Raw genomic sequence first — 19,984 nt, 5'->3', positions numbered from 1 at the left:
TGAGTTTTTGAAGATTGTGTCTTTCAAGGAATTTGTTCATTTCATAGAGGTTACCAAAAATATGGGCTTGAATTGTTCATAGTATTTCCTTACTATCCATTTGATATCTAAGGGACCTACAGGGATGTCCCTTGTCTTATTTGTGAAATTAGTAATTTCTGTCTTTCTTTCTCCTATTTTCTTTATTAGCCTGACTGGAAGCTTATACATTTTACTGATGTTTTCAAGGACCAGCTTTTGCTTTTTCTGTATTATTTACATGTTTTCAATTTCATTGATTTCTGCTCTAATTTTTATTATTTCTTTTCTCTGGTTACTTTGGATATAAATTGCCCTGTATTTCAAGTTTCCTCAGATGAAAACTTAGATAATTGATTTTAGAACTTTGTTCTTTTCTAATACATACATTCTATGCAATAAAATTCCCCTCTAAACACTGCTTTAGTGGCATACCACAATTTTTATAACTTGTATTTTCATTTTCATTATAAGTTCAATGTATTTTTAAATTTCTTCTGAGATTTCTTCTTTGACCCATGTATTATTTAGAAGCATGTTGTTTAACCTCCAATTATTTGGTATTCTCCAGGTATCTTTGTTATCAATTTCTAGTTTTATTCCTTTGTGGTCTGAATGCTAAGGTACGTCTTACGGTCTAGAATGTAGTCTGTCACCGTTTTCAATTTCTTTTGGTTATCCATTTTATTTTACTTTATTTTTTTAACATCTTTATTGGAGTATAATTGCTTTATATTATTGTGTTAGTTTCTGCTGTATAACAAAGTGAATGAGCTATATGTATACATATATCCCCATATGCCCTCCCTCTTATGTCTCCCTCCCACACTCCCTATCACACCTCTCTAGGTGGTCACAAAGCACCAAGCTGATCTCCCTGTCCTATGCAGCTGCTTCCCACTAGCTATCTATTTTACATTTGGTAGTGAATATATGTCAATGCCACTCTCTCACTTCGTCTCAGCTTACCCTTCTCCCTCTCTGTGTCTTCAAGTCCATTCTCTACATCTGCATCTTTATTCCTGTCCTGCCCCTAGGTTCTTCAGAACCATTCTTTTTCTAGATTCCATATATATGTGTTAGCGTAAGGTATTTTTTTTCTCTTTTTAACTTACTTCACTCTGTATGACAGACTATAGATACATCCACCTCACAGCAGATAGCTCAATTTTGTTTCTTTTTATGGCCGAGTAATATTCCATTGTATATATATGCCACATCCCCTTTATCCATTCATCTGTTGATGGACACTTAGGTTGCTTCCATGCCCTGGCTATTGTAAATAGTGCTGTAATGAACATTTTGGTACGTGACTCTTTTTGAATTATGGTTTTCTCAGGGTATATGCCCAGTAGTGGGATTCCTGGGTCATATGGTAGTTCTATTTTTAGTTCTTTAAGGAACCTCCATACTGTTCTCCATAGTGGCTGTATCAATTTACATTCCCACCAACAGTGCAAGAGTGTTCCCTTTTCGCCACACCCTCTCCAGTATCTCTTGCTTGTAGATTTTTTGATGATGGCCATTCTAACCAGTGTGAGGTGGTACCTCATTGTAGCTTTGATTTGCATTTCTCTAATGATTAGTGATGTTGAGCATCCTTTCATGTGTTTGTTGTCAATCTGTAAATCTTTGGAGAAATGTCTATTAAGGTCTTCTGCCCATTTTTGGATTGGGTTGTTTGTTTGTTTGATATTGAGGGGCATGAGCTGCTTGTAAATTTTGGAGATTAATCCTTTGTCAGTTGCTTCATTTGCACATATTTTCTCCCATTCTGAGGGTTGTCTTTTGGTCTTGTTTATAGTTTCCCTTGCTGTGCAAAAGCTCTTAAGTTTCATTGGATCCCATTTGTTTATTTTTGTTTTTATTAGCATTTCGCTAGGTGGTGGGTCAAAAAGGATCTTGCTGTGATTTATGTCATAGAGTGTTCTGCCTATGTTTTCCTCTAAGACTTTTATAGGGTCTGGCCTTACATTTAGGTCTTTAATCCATTTTTAGTTTATTTTTGTCTATGGTGTTAGGGAGTGTTCTAATCACATTCTTCTACATGTAGCTGTCCCGTTTTCCCAGCACCACGTATGGAAGAGGCTGTCTTTTCTCCATTGTATATTCTTGCCACCTTTATCAAAGACAAGGTGACCATATGTGTGTGGGTTTATCTCCGGGCTTTCCATTCTGTTCCATTGATCTATATTTCTATTTTTGTGTCAGTACCATATTGTCTTGATTACTGTAACTTTGTAGTGTAGTCTGAACTCAGGGAGCCTGATTCCTTCAGCTCCGTTTTTCTTTCTCAAAATTGCTTTGACTATTTGGGGTCTTTTGTGTTTCCATAAAACTTGTGAAATTCGTTGTTCTAGTTCTGTGAAAAATGCCATTGGTAGTGTGATAGGGATTGCAGTGAATCTGTAAATTGCTTTGGGTAGTATAGTCATTTTCACAATGTTGATTCTTCCAATCCAAGAACATGGTATATCTCTCCACCTGTTTGTATCATCTTTAATTTCTTTCATCAGTGTCTTATAGTTTTCTGCATACAGGTCTTTTGTCTCCTTAGGTAGGTTTATTCCTAGGCATTATATTCTTTTTGTTTCAGTGGTAAATGGAAGTGTTTCCTTAGTTTCTCTTTCAGATTTTTCATCATTAGTATATAGGACTGCAAGATATTTCTGTGCCTTAATTTTGTATCCTGCTATTTTACCTAATTCGTTGATTAGTTCTAGTAGTTTTCTGGTAGCATCTTTAGGATTCTCTATGTATAGTATCATGTCATCTGCAAACAGTGACAGTTTTACTTCTTCTTTTCCAATTTGGATTCCTTTTATTTCTTTTTCTTCTCTGTTTGCCGTGGGTAAAACTTCCAAAACTATGTTGAAAAATTGTGGTAAGAGTGGGCAACCTTGTGTTGTTGCTGAACTTGGTGGAAAAGGTTTCAGTTTTTCACCACTGAGAATGATGTTTGCTGTGGATTTGTCATATATGGCCTTTCTTATATTGAGGTAAGTTCCCTCTGTGCCTACTTTCTGGAGAGTTTTTATCATAAGTGGGTGTTGAATTTTGTCAAAAGCTTTTTCCTCATCTATTCACATTATCATATATATATATATATATATATTTTTTTTTTTTTTTTTGTGGTACGCGGGCCTCTCACTGTTGTGGCCTCTCCCGTTCCAGAGCACAGGCTCCAGATGCGCAGGCTCAGCGGCCATGGCTCACGGGCCCAGCCGCTCTGGCATGTGGAATCTTCCCAGACCAGGGCACGAACCCGTGTCCCCTACACCGGCAGGCGGACTCTCAACCACTGCGCCACCAGGGAAGCCCTATCATATGGTTTTTATTCTCAATTTGTTAATATGGTTTATCACATTGATTTATTTGTACATATTGAAGAATCCTCGCATTCCTGGGATAAACCCAACGTGATCGTGGTGTGTGATCCTTTTAATGTGCTGCTGGATTCTGTTTGCTAGTATTTTGTTGTGGATTTTTGCATCTGTGTTCCTCAGTGAAATTGGCCTGTAGTTTTCTTGTTCTGTGACACCTTTTTCTGGTTTTGGTATCGGGGTGATGGTGGCCTCATAGAATGAATTTGGGAGTGTTCCTTCCTCTGTTATATATTGGAAGAGTTTGAGAAGGATAGGTTTTAGCTATTCTCTAAATGATCGATAGCATTTGACTGTGAAACCATCTGGTCCTGTGCTTTTGTTTCTCAGAAGATTTTTAATCACAGTTTCAATTTTAGTGTTTGTGATTGGTCTGTTTATATTTTCTATTTCTTCCTGGTTTGGTCTTAGAACATTTTGCTTTTCAAAGAATTCGTTCATTACTTCCAGTTGTCCATTTTAGTGGCATATAGTTGTTTGTAGTAATCTCTCATGATCCTTTGTGTTTCAGCAGTGTCAGTTGTTACGTCTCCTTTTTCATTTCTAATTCTGTTGATTTGAATCTTCTCCCCTTTTTTTTTCTTGATGAGTCTGGCTAATGGTTTATCAATTTTGTTTATCTTCTCAAAGAACCAGCTTGTAGTTTTATTGATCTTTGCTATCATTTCCTTCATTTCTTTTTCATTTATTTGTGATCTGGTCTTTATGATATCTTTCCTTCTGATAACTTTGGGGATTTTTTGTTCTTCTTTCTCTAATTGCTTTAGGTGTAAGGTTAGGTTGTTGATTTGAGATTTTTCTTGTTTCTTGGGGTAGGCTTGTACTGCTATAAATTTCCCTCTTAGAACTGCTTTTGCTGTATCACATAGATTTTGGGCCATTGTGTTTTCATTGTCATTTGTTACTAGGTATTTTTTTATTTCCTCTTTGATTTCTTCAGTGATCTCTTGGCTATTTAGTAGTGCATTTTTTAGCTTCCATGTGTTTGTATTTTTTACAGTTTTTTTTCCTGTATTTGATATCTAGTCTAATAGCATTGTGGTTAGAAAAGATACTTTATATGATTTCAATTTTCTTAACTTTACCAAGACTTGATTTGTGACCCAAAATATGACCTATCCTGGAGAATGTTCCATGAGCGCTTGAGAAGAAAATGTATTCTGTTGTTTTTGCATGGAATGTCCTATAAATATCAAGTCTATCTTGTTTAATGTATCATTTAAAGCTTGTGTTTCCTTATTTATTTTCAGTTTGGATGATCTGTCCATTGGTGAAAGTGGGGTGTTGAAGTCCCCTACTATGATTGTGTTATTGTCAATTTCCCTTTTTATGGCTGTTAGCATTTGCCTTATGTGTTGAGGTGCTCCTATGTTGGGTGCATAAATATTTACACTTCTTATATCTTCTTCTTGGACTGATCCCTTGATCATTATGTAGTGTCCTTCTTTGTCTCTTATAATAGTCTTTATTTTAAAGTCTGTTTTGTCTGATATGAGAATTGCTACTCCAGCTTTCTTTTGATTTCCATTTGCATGGAATATCTTTTTCCAGCCCCTCACTTTCAAGTCTGTATGTGTCCCTAGGTCTGAAGTGGGTCTCCTGTGGACAGCATATATATGGGTCTTGTTTTTGTATCCATTCAGCGAAACTGTGTCTTTTGGTTGGAGCATTTAATCCATTTACATTTAAGGTAATTATCGATATATATGTCCCTATTCCCATTTTCTTAATTGTTTTGGATTTGTTTTTGTGGGTCTTTTCCTTCTGTTGTGTTTCCTGCCTAGAGAAGTTCCTTTAGCATTTGTTGTAAAGCTGGTTTGGTGCTGCTGAATCCTCTTAGCCTCTGCTTGTCTGTAATGGTTTTAATTTCTCTGTCGAATCTGAATGAGATTCTGGCTGGTTAGAGAAATCTTGGTTGTAGGTTTTTCCCTTTCATCACCTTAAATATGTTCTGCCACACCCTTCTGGCTTGCAGAGTTTCTGCTGAAAGATCAGCTATTAACCTTATGGGGATTCCCTTGTATGTTACTTGTTGCTTTTCCCTTGCTGCTTTTAATATTTTTTCTTTGTATTTAATTTTTGATAGTTTGATTTATGTGTCTTGGCTTGCTTCTCCTTGGATTTATCCTGTGTGGGACTCTCTGCACTTTGTGGACTTCATTGACTATTTCCTTCCCCATATTAGGGAAGTTTTCTTTTCTTTTTTTTTTTTTCCTCACAACACACACTGTATTTTATTTTTATAAGAGATGAATAGTGGGAAGTTTTCAACTATAATCTCTTCAAATATTTTCTCAGTCCCTTTCTTTTTCTCTTCTTCTTCTGAGAACCCTATAATTCGAATATTGGTGTGTTTAATGTTGTTCCAGATGTCTCTGAGACTGTCCTCAATTCTTTTCATTCTTTTTTCTTTATTCTGCACTGAGGTAGTTATTTCCACTATTTTATCTTCCAGGTCACTTATCTTTTTTTCTGCCTCAGTTATTCTGCTATTGATTCCTTCTAGAGAATTTTAATTTCATTTATTGTGTTGTTTATCGTTGTTTGCTCTTTAGTTCTTCTAGGTCCTTGTTAAATGTTTCTTTTATTTTCTCCATTCTGTCTCCAATATTTTGGATCATCTTTACTATCATTATTCTGAATTCTTTTTCAGGTAGACTGCCTATTTCCTCTTCATATGTTTGGCCTGGTGGTTTTTACCTTGCTCCTTCATCTGCTGTGTATTTCTCTGTCTTCTTATTTTCTTAACTTACTGTGTTTGGGGTCTCCTTTTCACAGTCTGCAGGTTCATAGGTCCCATTGTTTTTGGTGGCTGCCGCCAGTGGCTAAGGTTGGTTTAGTGGATTTTGTAGGCTTCCTGGTGGAGGGGACTGATGCCTCTGTTCTGGTGGATGAGGCTGGATCTTGTCTTTCTGCTGGGCAGGACCGTGTCCAGTGGTGTGTTTTGGGGTATCTGTGAACTTAGTTTGATTTTAGGTAGCCTCTCTGCTAATGGATGGTGTTGTGTTCCTGTCTTGCTAGTTGATTGGTGTAGGGTGTACGGTACTGGAACTTGCTGGTTGTTGAGTGGATCTGGGTCTTAGCATTGAGTTAGAGATCTCTGGAGGACTTCTAGATGATTGGTATTATGTGAAGCCAGGAGGTCTCTGGTGATCCAATGTCCTGAACTCGACTCTCCCACCTCAGAGGCTCTGGCCTGACACCCAGCCGGAGTACCAAGACCCTGTCAGCCACACGGCTCAGAAGAAAAGAGTGGATAAAAAAGGAAAGGAAGAAAGAAAAGAAAAGAAAGTTATTAAAATAATTTTTTTAAAAAAATATTAAAATAAAAAAAGTAAAAAAAAAGAAGAGAGCAACCAAACTAATAAACAAATCCACCAGTGATAACAAGCTCTAAAAACTAAACTAAGATAAACATATAAATCAGAAACTAGTCAGTTGCATACATCAAACCCAAAGTCTACATTTGCTCCCAAAGTCCACTGCCTCAATTTTGGGATGATACGTCGTCTATTCAGGTATTCCACAGATGCAGCATACATCAGGTTGATTGTGGAGATTCAATCAGCTTCTCCTGAGGCTGCTGGGAGAAGTTTCCCTTTCTCTTCTTTGTTCTCACAGCTCCTGGGGTTCAGCTTTGGATTTGGTCCTGCCTCTGCATGTACGTCTCCCTCTGACATCTGTTCGTCGCTCAGACAGGAGGTGGTTAATGGAGCGGCTGATTAGGGGGCTCTGGCTCACTCAGGCCAGGGGGGAGGGAGGGGTACGGAATGCAGAGTGAGCCTGCGGTGGCAGAGGCTTGAGTGACGTTGCAACAGCCTGAGGCACACCATGCGTTCTCCTGGGGAAGTTGTCCCTGGATCACGGGATCCTGGCAGTGGTGTGCTGCACAGGCTCCCAGGAGCAGAGGTGTGGATAGTGACCTGTGCTTATGCACAGGATTTTTGATGGCTGCAGCAGCAGTGTTAGCATTTCATGTCAGACTCTGGTGTCTGTGCTGATAGCTGCGGCTCGCACCCATCTCTGAAGCTCGTTTAGGGAGTGCTGTGAATCTCCTCTCCTCGTGCACCCTGAAACAATGGTCTCTTGATCTTAGGCAGTTCCAGACCTTTTCCTGGATTCCCTCCCGGCTAGCTGTGTTGCACTAGCCCCTTCAGGCTGTGTTCACACAGCCAACCCCAGTTCTCTCCCTGGGATCTGACGTTTGAAGCCCCCAGCCTCAGCTCCCAGCCCCCAACCCCACCCCCCAGCTGGTGAGCAGACAAGCCTCTCAGGCCGGTGAGTGATGGTCAACAGGGATCCTCTGTGCGGGAATCTCTCCACTTTGCCCTCTGCACGCCTGTTGCTGTGCTGTCCTCTGTGGCTCTGAAGCTTCCCCCTGCCCCATCTCATCCAGTGAAGGGGCTTCCTAGTGTATTGAAACTTTTCCTCCTTCACAGCTCCCTCCCAGAGGTGCAGGTTCCGTCCCTATTCTTTTGTCTGTTTTTTCTTTTTTCTTTTGCTATACCCAGGTACGTGGGGAGTTTCTTGCCTTTTGGGAAGTCTGAGGTCTTCTGCCAGCATTCAGTAGGTGTTTTCTAGGAGCTGTTCCACACATAGGTGTAGTTTTGATATATTTGTGGGGAGGCAGGTGATCGTTACGTCTTACTCCTCCGCCGTCTTGAAGGTCCTCTGGTCTATCACTTCTGTTTTATATTCTTTCTTGGAAATCACCTCTCTGCTTATGTTATTGATCTCTTCTTGCATGTTATCTACTTTTTCCATTAGAGTCCTTCGCATATTAATCATAGTTGTTTTAAATTAATAGTCTTATAATGCCAACATCCCTTCCATGTTTGGGTCTGGTTTTTGAGGTATTTAAATAATTATAATTTATTAAAGCTGTTTCATGAACAGGCAGCTTAGAAATAGTATCTAGTTTAAACACTTAAGATTTCATTATATTATGAACCCACAGTTCCTTTTCCACAATTCAAAAACCAAAGGGCTCTCAGAAATAAAGTTTTTTAACATAAATTTGTGGCACACTCATTTTTGGCAAAATCTGATGTGAATTGGCATGAAGCTATTTATGGTCTTTGTTTATCTAATTTAGTATACATATTCATATGATTTTGTGGAGAAACATTAATATATGTTATAGTGTGCTTCTGAGATATTTCAAACTATATAGTTTATGCTCTGCATGCTCTATCTAAATCCAAACAAATTCTAAGTTCCAAACATATCTAGGACCAAGGCTTTTAAATAAAAGATTACAAACATGTAAATAATAATTTTTAATTTCATAATTCAAGACTTTTTAAATAGGTAGTATATTATTGTATAATTAAGTAGACATGGAGTCAGATAATATGGTTAGGGCATTTAATGGATGGGTTAAATAGGTCTACAGATAATTTCATTTACAATTTTAAAGGATAAGATTGTGTCTGGTATGTTGTTTAAGCATGAATAAACCTGAGAGGTTGATAAGATAACTGATAAATAATACTCTCATTTACTAGTTGTCATGGTCTTCTTGCCCTCTTCTTCTAATGATTTTACATGCAACAGGGAATGCAGGGTTGATTTTGTTTTTAATTTTGTCCCAGCGACCTAAGAACAAACATGCTATGATGTCTATTTGAGTCTCACTTTTCAGATTTTACATTTGTAATGTAAAAGTTCATGTGCATTACATATTGTTGTTCTGTAGTTGGCCATTTCCCAGACACCTCCCTTCAGAAGTAAATATCAAAGGAAAACAGTCTCATATTCCTGTGAGATCTGAAAATTATATAAATAATTGAAATATATAGATATAATTGAAGTATATATGTTTATATATGTTATATATACATACATATATATATGGATTTGGATAACATTCAGTGAAGTCTACTGCTATGAACAGATCTAAAGCTGACATATAATTCCAAGAATTCAAATGAATTTTGTCCTCAGTGCTAAGATTTCTGGGATGCTCTGACAGAATCGTATCTTATTTAGAGTTTCTCCCCTAGACAAAGACTCACGTTTCTCTTAAGGTCATCAGTAAAGGTCTGTGCTGTCTAATATAGCAGCCACTAACCACATGTGGTTATTATTATCATTGCTATTATTGATGATGATATTGCTGTCACTTACTACTAATACTTATTTTTAAAGTAAGACAAATGAAACAAGATTAAATATTTAATATGCAAGTTAAAAGGATTTTAAAATAGATATCAGGCTTGGCAATTTTGTCGTATCAATTGTTTTTTTATTGTCTAAAGCCTAGGATGGTGAAATTATTACCAAATATTGTGAAAATATTTATATAACCCCACTCTCTTGTAAATAAAAACAGTAATAGTGCCTTAAAACCACTACAGTATTATAATCATTTGAATTGTCAGTGATAGTATTAATGATTGGGAGTTCAGTTCACTTCCAAGGCTCACTTTCACCTAAATTTGAACTCTGAGAAGAAAAATATGTTCTTCTAAAGACATATGAGATAGTATTACAGTAAATTTAGGGTTTGGGGGAAAATACATTAATAGCATATATAACATTGTTCATTTTTTTAAAAGTACCTAACAAAATCTAATTATTATTTACATTAGATGTTCTGAGATATGATACCTACATTTACCATTTGGTATTTTAATTGTAGGACTGAAGTGGGATATTGGAAGATAAATTTTGCCCTTTGGGGATTTCTCCTTTAGGGTGATAGGTTAATAATTTAAGTAGTTGTGTTTGAACCTTTAAAAGAAGAGTTAAACCAGGGATTCACATCTTTACTTATCAGGTCAAAAGACTTCTGTAATGTGATTATATTCTCACCTTGTAATGAAAGATAAAAGCAGTATCCCTGACATCTATCTCTAGAAACTTCAAGAACATACAGTTTGTTGGATTCTTCCTCTTAAAAGTGGTATAATCATTTAAGCTTCAGGTTGAAAGAAACCTGAAATGTCATTCCTAGCGCATATTTCTGTCATCATTTGTAAATAAAAATAAAAACCTTGAAAAATTGGTTAAAATACATATCAGATTCTCTCAGGAGCAATTGCTTCACATTGAAGTATATAGTAACTTCAAATAAAATGTGCTACTTTTGACTTACAGCTTCTCTTTCTAAGTGGAATAAGCAGAGTGATGGTGCAATTATTTTTTCAATTAGAGAAACTTCAGTAACCATTGGCACCCTAGGCACATGTTCCAGGAAAAAAATATGAGAATCAGTTGTTCGAAACCCGTTTTAGAATGATGGCTTATACTCTCTTCCCTACCCTCACTCCTTCAGATTTTGTGCTTGGAAATGTGCGTTAATACCTAAGATAATTTGTTATCTGTTTAGTGTTTAATCTCTCAGTATGATTTCAATGCATATTTCTAAGACCCTCCATCCTCAGAAAAATTGCTTCTTATAGATGACTTCCTATCATGAATAAATTAAATTATATTCATCAGAATAAAAAGTTTTATGTTTAGAATAGCAAGAGAGATCACTGCCTTTTCTACTTCTGACTCACCATGTAACAGTGGTACTAGTAATTAAAATTTATAATCAATATGTAAAATAAAACTAATAGTAATAATACGGGTAAAAAAACAACTGTATATGAAAAGGAAGTAAGGAAGATAGAATGTGTTTTTTGGATAAGGTAAGGTATGAAGGCCATTTTTTTGCTTGGTTTTGGGTTTTTGGTGGGGGTTTTTTTGTTCTTGTGTATTGGGTTTTGGGATTTTTTTGCTTTTTTGTTTTGGTAAGGGACAAAAAGTAATTTTTTCCTAACTAAAATGATTGTTGCAGAATAAGAAAGCAAAAAAAAAAAAAAATGATAGGACAAAAGCTGAATGGATATAGAAAGGTACAGAAATTTGTAGAAAAGAAGCTTTATGTGTGAGTTCAAAGCTGGCTAAAATTGAATAGGTTTATTTATAAGTGTTTTTAAAAAGAGTTCAAAACTAGGATTTAATTTTCTGTCTGTTAAAAAGCACAAAAATTCTTAGATTATTGGTCTGCTTTTAATAAAAGATTATAAAAGGTTTATCTTTACCTTTAATGTAATCTGCCTAGGAAACAAAGATTCTGTGTCTTATGAAAATAGTTCCTCTGTAGTTGGTAGTGTTTGGTGATCATTTTACAATATATACAAATGTAGAATATGTGGCTATTGAACACTTGAAATATGACTAGTCTGAGATGGGCTGTAAGTGTAAAACATGCTAGATTTCAAAGATAAATTATAAAAAGAGAATGCACACTATCTCATTAATATAAAAAAATAAAATAAAATGGAACCAATCTTGAAAATTTCCTGAGCAGACAAGACCACTTTAGTCATACAAGCAAAACTTAATTTAGCTTATTTTGCGAGACTGACTTGACCTGGGTCATTTCTTACTTGTGTCTCTGAAAAACCATAAGCAAAACTTAAACTGTTACCCAAAATTGAAATGAGGTAACAATTAACTGATTCCCTACCATTATCATTTAAGAAAATTCTAGGGACTTCCCTGGCAATCCAGTGGTTAGAACTACGTGCTTCTACCGCAGGGGGCACATGTTTGATCCCTGGTTGGGCAACTAAGATCCCACATGTCGTGGGATCTTTAAAAATATTTTTTAAAAAGGAAAATTCTAATATTATAACCACTGCGAAGAATAAATAATCACTGCCTCCCTACTATATAAGATGCCTTGTAACAATATCCCCCTGAGCCTCATTCCATGTTTTAGTTTGAGTGTTCTCAGTTCAAGAACTGTCTTTTTGGTGTGTGCACAATAAACTTTTTACTATTAGTAATCTTTATTTTCCAGTGAAAACTAGGTAGTAGGCAATTGTGAACTATTATATATTAGCATTACATTGTGGGTTACCAAATTTATTAATACATAATTATAAAAACTTACAGTTTTTAGAGAGATGTTTTTATAGTACAATTTTTTTTTTTTTTTTTTTGCGGTACGTGGGCCTCTCACTGTTGTGGCCTCTCCCGTTGCGGAGCACAGGCCCTGGACGCACAGGCTCAGCAGCCATGGCTCATGGGCCCAGCTGCTCCGCGGCATGTGGGATCTTCCCGGACCGGGGCACGAACCCGTGTCCCCTGCATTGGCAGGCAGACTCTCAACAACTGCGCCACTAGGGAAGCCCTATAGTACAATTTTTAATGTGACAGGCCATTTTGTTAATAAACCCAAGTATTTTTTGTCTCTCTGTAAAAATTTAAAAACCAAAAGTAGATAGACTTATGTTTAGCATTTAATGTTTCATTATATTATCTTAATTGGAAATGATTTAGATATTTAATGAATATCCATTATTTAGTTTAATAGTATAATATTATTTGCATTTATTTAAAATTTTTTGACAATTATGCTTTGATTAGACATTAAACAGTTAACCATAATCTTATTTTTCTTGTTGACAAATTTTGTAACCTGTGAACCAGGAATCAGGTTCTCATCAGTCATCAGATCTGATGGCTGCTTGATCTTGGACTTCCCAGCCTCCAGAACTGTGAGAAATAAGTGTTTTTGTTTAAGCCACCCAATCTGTAGTATTTTTGTTATAGCAGCTCAAATGGATGAAGACTAGCAGCATCTGCATCACCTGGGCAGTTGTTAGAAATCAAAATTCTTGGGCCCCACTCCAGACCTACTGAATGGGGTCCAGTGCTCTATATTTGAAAAGATCCTTTGGGTGATTCTGATGCATGCCAAATGAGAGAACCACCTGCTAGCCAACTAATACCTTGAAGAACAAGCTTGAAAAAAAGGTTTAATATCATTTTGAAGAGCCAAAAAGGTAGCTATGTTTTTTTAAATTATTAAGTGAGAGAGATTTCCTTTCAGATGTTATGAAATGGAGTGACTTTCATATAACTAAAATTTCATGAGAATCTCCAAAGTAATTATTAATTTTTGGACAAACACTTGGAAAATGTCAAAATGAAGTATCAAATGTGACTTCTTTATCCAAAACTGCTTATGAAGAATTAATCTCAATCTTGGGAAATCATATACATAATGGTAAACCAGTAAACAAAATAACAAATACCAATCCTTGGTTATACAAATGTGTAATTGCAAATTCACATGCATAAGTAATAATACAGAGATATGTTGTGCACACTTCACACAGTGGAATTATGACATTTCAATTGCCATGTGGAAAGATCTTTTGGACCTTTTTTTTTTTTTTTTTTTTTTTTTTTTTTTGCGGTATGCGGGCCTCTCACTGTTGTGGCCTCTCCCATTGCGGAGCACAGGCTCCGGACTCACAGGCTCAGCAGCCATGGCTCACAGGCCCAGCCGCTCTGCAGCATGTGGGATCTTCCCGGACCGGGGCAGGAACCCGTGTCCCCTGCATCGGCAGGTGGACTCTCAACCACTGCGCCACCAGGGAAGCCCTCTTTTGGACCTTTTGAATAAAATACGTGAGAAATTACAGACCCTTAATTTGAAATATATAAAGGCTTTGTTGTCTTTATATTGATTCACTTTGCTATAAAGCAGAAACTAACACACCATTGTAAAGCAATTATACTCCAATAAAGACATTTAAAAAAATAGTAATGGGGTGTAAAAAAATCAACAAAAATAAGAAGTGAAATCGATCAGCATTTTGACACTGACTAGTAAGTGACTTGTAATGAAAATGTCCAGGTCTTACTAAAGACAGTATTTCCTTGGGAGGAAGGAAAATACACTTAATGAAGAGAAATGAATTATATTAACAAGTTGGAAGAAGATTTAAATTTCACATTGGATTTGACAAAAGATACTGATATCAATGAAGAAAACATAAAACTCATAAATGTCACTTTAATGCAGACATCAGTCACTTCCCAAGAAAACTTAAGATGCCCTAAATATTAAAGGAACTTGATTAAGGTTTCCCCAACTGAAAACAATGTAACAATTTGCATGATATTAGCAATATTTAATTTGAAGAGCAAAGGAAAGTTTCGAAACTATCAACAATAAAAGATACATTTCCATCAGATATGCTGAAGTAAAGACTGAATTATTTTTCTATTCTTTTTATAGAATATGATAATACAAAATCATTGTCATATGAAGAAGCAATCAAAGAGCATGCAGCCAAGAAACGTGGAAAGGAAACAGTATTATAGAGATGGGCCAGGGCGTTATTTAATTTTTAAAATATTATTTTTCTACATTTTGTGATGGTTGTAGCATTTATAAGCTTTTTAGAATCTTTTCTCATTTTAATTAAATATTCACTTTTCTAACTAATTTTTCAAATGCACTGCCTCTCCAAACTTTATAACTTTCAGACCTCAAAAAATTTGGATCCATTCAATCCTATGAGCCTAGAACAATGCTCTAAGTATTAAGTAGTGCTTCTTTAAATGTTTTTGAATAAATGACTGTCATGTAAAAATATTCAAAATGGAGGAGATATAAAACTAATTACAGGGCTTCCCTGGTGGCGCAGTGGTTGAGAGTCCACCTGCCGATGCAGGGGACACGGGTTTGTGCCCCGGTCCGGGAAGATCCCACATGCCGCGGAGCAGCTGGGCCTGTGAGCCATGGCCACTGAGCTTGCACGTCCGGAGCTTGTGCTCCACAACGGGAGAGGCCACACAGTGAGAGGCCCGCGTACTGCAAAAAAAAAAAAAAAACCACAACTAATTACAAAATTTATACATCTTAAAATTCATTTTGAAAGTTTAAAGTCATTTAAAAATAGAGAATATAATACATAGAACTACTAATACCCATCACCCAAATTCAACAGTGGTTAAGACTTTCCACATTTTTTTTATTTTCCACAGTTTTTTCCACTTTTTTCCTTTTCTTTCCTGCAGTATTTAAAAGTAGATCCCAGATATCCACATCATTTCATCCCTTCATTCCTCAATTTCTGCCTCTAACAAATGTGGATATTTTCTTACATAAACATTTACTTAAACAAATGTTAGGTCATTACATCTAATCTAATACGTAAAAAAGTATTCAATGTTATTACCTAATAACCTCATCCATAGTCACATCTTCCCAATTTTCTCAAAATTATCTTTTGCATTGGGTTTATTTGGATCACGATACAAAGTCAACACATTTCATTTTATTAAACCTTTTAAATCTCTTCTAATATATCACGGTTTTTTTCTGTGTCATTAACGTATTGCTGAACCAAAGTCAATTGTCCTGCACAATGTCTCATAGTTTGGATTTGTCTGTCTGCTTTCTCTTGTGTCTTTTAACTTGTTATTTTATCTGCCTTATTTCCTATAAATGGAAGTTAGCTTCAGAATAGTGGTTCTCAAACTTGAGCTGCATCAGAATCCCCCTGGAAGGTAAGTTAAAACAGGGGTCCCCAGCAGCCGGGCCAGATACCAGTACCAGTCCACAGCCTGTTAGGAACTGGCCACACAGCAGGAGGTGAGCAGCGGGCAAGCAAGTGAAGCTTCATCTGCCGCTCCCCATCATTCGAATTACTGCCTGAACCATCCCCTCCCCGACCCCAGTGTCCGTGGAAAAATTGTCTTCCACGAAACCGGTCCCTGGTGCCAAAAAGGTTGGGGACTGCTGTGTTAAAACACAGATTTTGGGTCCAGCCCCAAAGTGTCTGATTCAGGTGATCTGGGATGGAGGTCAATAATTTGCATCTCTAATAAGTTCCCAGGAGATGCAGTTACTTCTGATCTAACAGGCACATTTTGAGAACCACTGTTTCTAGACTTAGGTTTGATTCAATTCAAATGCTTTTTTCTTTTTTTCATGCTCTTGCTTCTTAAGTTATGCTGTATGCTTCGTTTTGCATCATTTTGCATCATATCAGATGGCACACAGTGTCTGGTAATCACACTTTTAATGACGTTAAGAATGCCCAGTAGATTCAGTAATGAATAACTGATATTTTAAAAAATAACTTGCTGAATTCAGTGAAGTTGCAGGATACAAAATCAATGTATAGAAATCTGTTGCATTTCTATGCATTAATAATGAACTATCAGAAAGAGAAATTAAGAAAACAGTCCCATTTACAATTGCATCGAAAAGAATAAAATAATTATGAATAGATTTAACCAAAGAGGTGAAATTCTCTGACCACAGAGTAAGCAAACTTTCTTTAAAAGTAAAGTTAAGCTTCCTATCTGTGAGAATTTTTCTAGGTCTGGAGCTGGCAGTTCTGTTCAGGTGTGAAATGTGGGAAAAGGAAAATGCCAATATATTTCCAAGAAGGTCCTTGCTAAGGACGGTCGCATGTTATCTCAAGAGGAATGAGTGGAATATATAACTAAGACAAAAATCTAATCTTGTCCCCATAAACCAACACCTGTGTTTTGAGGATAGGCAGGTATATATTTTCCATAGGGCATAAGTTGTGATTCTTTATCTTTGTATTGTTTAAGATCTAATTTGGATATTTTGGATTTACACATGGAATATGAAAATAATTGTTCCTGAAGGGGAGGCTTGTTTAGGGTATGATCATCCAAAGTTTTATTGAGGTGGCACAGGTTTATGAGGCAATGACTGCCATATGTTATGTGGGTTATTAGGAGGCCTCTAGTAATTATTATTGTCTAATTCTATTATTATCACCCCAATACCCATATTCCCCCATTTGTTAAAAAGGACTATTTTTTTTTTTAACTTCCGTCATTCTTTGGCAAAGACTAGTCTTTTGTTTTACTAACTTATTTATTTATTTTTGCTGTGTTGGGTCTTAGTTTCTGTGCGAGGGCTTTCTCTAGTTGTGGCAAGCGGGGGTCACTCTTCATCGAGGTGCGCGGGCCTTTCACTGTCGCGGCCTCTCTTGTTGCGGAGCACAGGCTCCAGACGCGCAGGCTCAGTAGTTGTAGCTCACGGGCCTAGTTGCTCCACGGCATGTGGGATCCTCCCAGACCAGGGCTCGAACCTATGTCCCCTGCCTTAGCAGGCAGATTCTCAACCACTGCTCCACCAGGGAAGCCCTAAAAAGGACTATTTTTAAAACAGTTATAGATTCACAGCAAAATTGAGAGGAAGGTACAGGGATTTCCCATATTCCCACTTCCCTTTACACATGCCTAGTTTCTCTGTTATCAGCATCGCTGACCAGAGTGGTACACATGTTACAATTGATGAACCTAAACTGATGAATTATAATTACCCAAAGTCCATAGTTTATATTAAGTTTCACTCAAGGTATTGTACATTTACGGATTTGTACAAATGTTTAATGACATGTATGCAGCACTGTAGTATCATACATAGTATTTTCATCGCCCTAAAAATCTTCCGTGCTCCATCTATTCATCTCTCCGCACCCCCTAAACCCTGGCAACCACTGATCTTTTTACTGCACCTAGTTTTGCCTTTTCTAGAATGTCATATAGTTGAAAACATACAATATATAGTCTTTTCCATTGGCTTCTTTCACTTAGTAACTTGTATTTAAGGTTCTTCTGTGTCTTTTCATGGCTTGATAGCTCGTTTCTTTTAGTATTAAATATTATTCCATTATCTGGTCAACCACAGTTTATTTACCCATTCACCTACTGAAGCACGTCTTGGTTCCAGGTTTTGGCAATTATGAATAAAGCTGCTAGAAACATTAATGTGCAGGTTTTGTGTAGAGATAAAATTTTAATTCCTTGGGTAAATACCAAGGAGCACAATTGCTGGATCATACGATGAATATGTTTAGTTTCGGAAGAAAAAGCAAGACTATCTTCCAAAGTGGCAGTACTGTTTTGCATCCTACCAGCAATGCATGAGGGTTTCTGTTGATTCACATCCTCTCCAGCATTTAGTGTTGTCAGTGTTCCAGATTTTGACCATTTTAATAGGTGCGTAGTGATACTGCTGCTTTAATTTGCATTTCCCCAATCATATACGATGTGGAGCATATTTTCATATGCCTGTTTGCCATCTGTATATCTCCTTAGGTGAGGTGTCTCTTAAGGTCTCTGGCCCATATTTTAATCAGGTTGTTTTCTTATTGTTGAGCTTCAGTGTTCTTTGTAGGTTTGGGATAACTGTCCTTTTACAGATGTGTCTTTTGCAAAGATTTTCTTTCAGTCTGTGGCTTATCTTCACTCCCCAATATTTTAAGACCAAAGCCTTTGTAGTAAAAGGAAAACTACAGTCTGAAGTGCCAACTCTGTAGAGAACCTTTCTTAGATGCTGTGAAGGAAAAGGTGGAAGACTATATGTTGATTCCTATCTCAGTCTAGCTTGAAGGAAAATGCATATTAACATGAAAAGAAAAGTAGAGAGCAGTTGTGGTGTTTAATTCTGTGTCCAGTGACATTGGCTATTAAGAGTTCACAGTGGAGGGAAAGATTGAAGTTGACTGAGGTAGAAGTGGGAATCTTTGTGGAAATTGAACTTAATCTGATTGACCTGGAAAGCTAGTTAGTTCTTGAACAGTGAGATAGGTGAGAAATGACACTCCATCTGAGAAACATAATTCAGTGTTACAAAACTTTCAGTTTATATCATAGAAGAAAAACACTTTGATTATGCTCTAGATTTAGATCCTGAATATTCTCAGATCTGTGATGGGTTTTCTTTACCTTGAGTGACTAGGACCATAAATCCTTTGTGGTTCCATAGTGGTACTGTTAGTAGCAGATGGCTGGCTCCTGTGTCTCACATCATATCTAAAAAGAATAGATTAGCCCAGCATATTTGCATCCAGATAAGTGTACTATAACACTTTAAAATATTGCACATGCCATTTAAAAAGCATATATAGTATATTTTTCAAACTTACGGAATATTTGCCTTATATTTGATTAGGTAATTCCACCTTGTTAATGATCTGAACTATAAAAATATGCCTTTTTTTCACTTTTAATGTCAGTGACCTATTCTAGTTTTGTTATCCCTCCTGTGACTATGTAGTAATAATATATTAGTGCAATCCTCAAAGCATGCAACACATATGTTATCATTGTATGGAGGCATTTTTGAACACTGATGATTTAAAATTTCCCATTTTAAATGCTTTCAAAAGCATTAGACTATGTTGATAGATTTGAAGATAGCTGCTCTTGTTTACAGAATTGTTTTCTATTTAGCTGGGGCCACCTGGGTATCTAAGTCATCATATGTGAAATTTGGGTTATTAATTTGACCTTGTAATGATTGATTTCTGTACTAGTCCAAGCTCCATTGCAAATGATCTAAATTCAGATTTAAGCAAAAATATAAAGTGGGGAGATGGAGAGGATATAGTATCACACAGCTGAAAGGTCCATGCGTTAATTTAATTTCAGGCACAGTTGAATCTAGATGCTCAAATGATGTTATCAGGTCTATTTCTATTCCGCTTAGCTCTGCTGGATTCAACTTGATTTTAGTTACAGGCACACTTTCTTTACTTGGAGGTGAAGTCAAGGCACTCATGCCTAGGGGAGAGGAGGTTGTTGCCCATAGGATTGGCACTTTGACCTGGCAAAGCAGGGGATGATTCTGAAAGGAACAGGTGCTGGGCTAACAAACAAGTAAAAGCTACCACAGCAGGACCAATGGTTGGTCTTGGCCACAATTACCAACGTTTGTGAAAATTGTCTTGGTTGGCATTCATCTTCTCTTGTAAATTACAAAGCACTAAGCTTAACAAATGGCTAGGAGG

The 19,984-nt window shown here is 36.6% G+C and overlaps 1 protein-coding gene across 5 annotated transcripts in view; it reads left to right on the top strand.

Moving 5' to 3' along the window:
- The window catches only part of NOL4 (nucleolar protein 4), a gene marked incomplete at both ends in the record, with an annotated part of 392,149 nt that overhangs the window by 262,799 nt on the left and 109,366 nt on the right, over nt 1–19,984 (top strand). The gene's annotated exons all lie outside the window — the stretch shown is intronic.

Source organism: Grampus griseus, assembly GCF_964374135.1.
Source record: "Grampus griseus genome assembly, chromosome: 12".
Taxonomy (NCBI): domain Eukaryota; kingdom Metazoa; phylum Chordata; class Mammalia; order Artiodactyla; family Delphinidae; genus Grampus; species Grampus griseus.
The sequence above is the reverse complement of the archived record's forward strand: the minus strand, read 5'-3'. Positions and strand labels throughout refer to the sequence as shown.